This window comes from Hemiscyllium ocellatum, chromosome 3, assembly GCF_020745735.1.
Source record: "Hemiscyllium ocellatum isolate sHemOce1 chromosome 3, sHemOce1.pat.X.cur, whole genome shotgun sequence".
In the NCBI taxonomy this organism is placed as follows: domain Eukaryota; kingdom Metazoa; phylum Chordata; class Chondrichthyes; order Orectolobiformes; family Hemiscylliidae; genus Hemiscyllium; species Hemiscyllium ocellatum.
In genome coordinates, this window is record NC_083403.1 from 588210 (window position 1) to 591160 (window position 2951).

Sequence of the window (2951 nt, forward strand, 5' to 3'; positions counted from 1 at the left end):
TCGCAGGTAGATAGGATCGTGAAGAAGGCATTTGGTATGCTTTCCTTTATTGGTCAGAGTGTTGAGTACCGGAGTTGGGAGGTCATGTTGTGGCTGTCTGAGAACAGACCCAAGTCCTCCAGCCCTTCCTCATAACACCTTTCGTCTAGACCGGGCAACATCCTGGTAAATTTCCTCTGCACCTTTTCCAATGCTTCCAAATCCTTCCTCTAATGGGGTAACCAGAACTGTACACAATACTCCAAGTGAGGCCCCACTAGCGTGTTGTTCAGTTGATGCATGACATCACGGGTCTGGAACGCAGTCCCTCGACCAATAAAACTGTGTGCCACCTTAAAGGTTCTATCAACCTGGGCGGCAACTGTCAGGGATCTATGTACATGGACACCGAGATCACGCTGCTCATTTACACTATCAAGAATCTTTCCATTGGCCCAGTATTCTGCCTTCCTGTTATTCTTCCCAAAGTGAATCACTTCACATTCCTGCATTGAACTCCATTTACCATCTCTCAGTCCAATTCTGCAGTTTATCCGTGTGCCCCTGCAACATTCTTCCGCACTGTCCATTACCCCACTGACTTTAGTGTCATCTGCAAACTTATTAACCCATCCACCTATGCCTGCATCCAAAGCATTTATCATTGGATAAATCCCAAGGGACTATGGAAACTGGGCTGATCAATCATTTCTCCCTTGACCAACAGCACATTCCTGAACATGATGCGCAATTTAGCATGGCCGATTCACCTAACCTGCACATCTTTGGATTGTGGGAGGAAACTGGAGCACCCAGAGGAAACCCAGCAGACATGGGTCCCTGGTACTGTGAGGCAGCAGAGCTAACCACGGAGCCACTGTACCCCCAAATGGGGGAGCACACATCCACCTGCTAGTGGCCACCTTTGTGTGTGTCTGCATCAAGCTGTGTGCAGACCTTTGGTTCACAAACACTAAATGTAACAAGGTACTGAAGTTCCTTTCACCCTGGTGCAGGGCTGGCACCATGGTTAGCTCTGCTGCCTGACAACACCAGGGACCTGTTTTTGATACCAGCCTTGGTTGACTGGCTGTGTAGAGTTTGCACATTTCCCCTGTGTCTGTGTGGGTTCCACATAATAAAAAGATGTGCAGGTTGGGTAGATTGGCTGTCGAGGGATGCAAAGGCTATGTGGATTAGCCATGGTTAATAGCTGGGATACGGAGATAGTGTGGGGCACAGGGTTTGGATGGGATGCCCTTTGAGGGGTCAGTGCATAATTAACTGGCTGAGAGGCCTCTATCTGCATTGTAAAGAATTTATGTTGTGAAGGATGTCTGATCTTGTTTCTGCAGAACATTCCAAGTAGTTGGACAATTTGTATCAGCTGTTCTTCCAGCAAAGGCTTTTAAGAAAAACAGTCTTGAACACAAGTCCATCAGGCAGGGGTCAGCACGTAGTATCTTGAGAGGGTTGATCCTGTGGATAGTTTCCTGAGCAGACAGTTAAAAAAATCATTTAGCATAACACCTATGCAGCAAGGCACAGTTTGGCTGGTGGTGAGAAGGGTACTCTGCATTAGATCCTTCATGTACACTTGGAATATCTGCACCATTGTATACTGCCCTCAAAGTGGCTGCCAGCGATAGGGGTGGGAGGCTGGGGTGAAGGGATCTCTTCAAATGTGCCTTTGCAAAGATGATCTGGAGAGAGATGTCAAGATTTGTCCCAAACAATTCCTTGACACAGGACTCTGCGCTCCACGGGGCTGTTGCCCGGGACACACTTTGAGACAAATATAAATGCCTGGCAAACCATCAACTTGCTTTGTAGTCTCTCTGAAACTTGTTGGTTTTCCAGTGATAAGGAGCTGGCCTTGAGTGTTGCAGACTGGTGCTTTCCAAAGTTCAAAACAACATCACGAGGGACAAACTAAAGTTACCGCCGTCTGAGGGCTTTATGAGGGTCTGTTCAGTTAGCAGACTCTTGTTGCATTGAAATGGACATAAATTGTTTCCTGTATGAGTAGGAAATATCTTTGTTTTTGCAGCAGCAGGGATGTTTTGAGGAATGCGTTATTTGTTTTTCTCTGCAAAGAATGTGCAGAACAAATTTAGAATCTCTGTATGTACTTATAAATGATTTTATGAACAAAGTGGATTTTTGAGATAAAAGATGGAATAGGGGCTTGCTCCGTCCACTCCACGCATCGACCTGGTATTGCAGTACCTCCGGGAACGGTGCACCCCTCATCTATAAATCTAAGAACATGTATATAGCTCAGGTTTTTTGGTGCTTTGCCTGCGTGTGTGAACCGCACTTTCTTTTTAAAGTTTGTAAGCTGCTTCATTTGTCTTTGCGTCGGTCTGCAACTCAAACCCCAAATTTTGCACAAAACATACCTACCACGTGCGCTCACAAAACCACAAATTGCTGGAGAAACTCAGCAAATCTGCCAGCATTTGCACAAACAAAGCAGTGTTTCAAATCCACTGTCGGTTATTCAGAATCAGGTTTGGTGCTGGTGCAAATCTATCCGTCTGCCCACCCCCTCCCCCATGGACATTATGCTAACAACATGTTAATATTTTGAAACAAAGTCAAGGCGGGGGGAGATTTATTCAGTTGTTGGGCGTGGTGCTCCATTGGATCCCTTTGTGTTACGATTAGAGTGGCGCTGGAAAAGAACAGCAGGTCAGGCAGCCTCCGAGGAGCAAGAAAACTGTCGTTTCGGGCATAAGCCCTTAAGTGACCTCCAGTGATGAAGATTTTACACCCTGGGGTGCTGTGCTTTTCCAGCACCACACTCTTGACTGTGATCTCCGATCTGCTGTTTCAGAGTAAATGATCTGTGCGATCGGGTCAGACTATGGGGTGCCGGATCTCAGTGTTATCCTGGCGGCTGTTAGTGTTGGTGTTTGCTGGCTTCCCCGGGCACAGCCCTCTCTGGATTAACCTCTAGACCCTGTGTG

General features: G+C 46.8%; 1 pseudogene; it reads left to right on the forward strand.

The window, feature by feature from the left end:
• The first annotated feature begins 2058 nt into the window (after positions 1-2058).
• On the forward strand, positions 2059-2230 carry LOC132809409 (U2 spliceosomal RNA; annotated as a pseudogene).
• Positions 2231-2951: the final 721 nt, after the last annotated feature.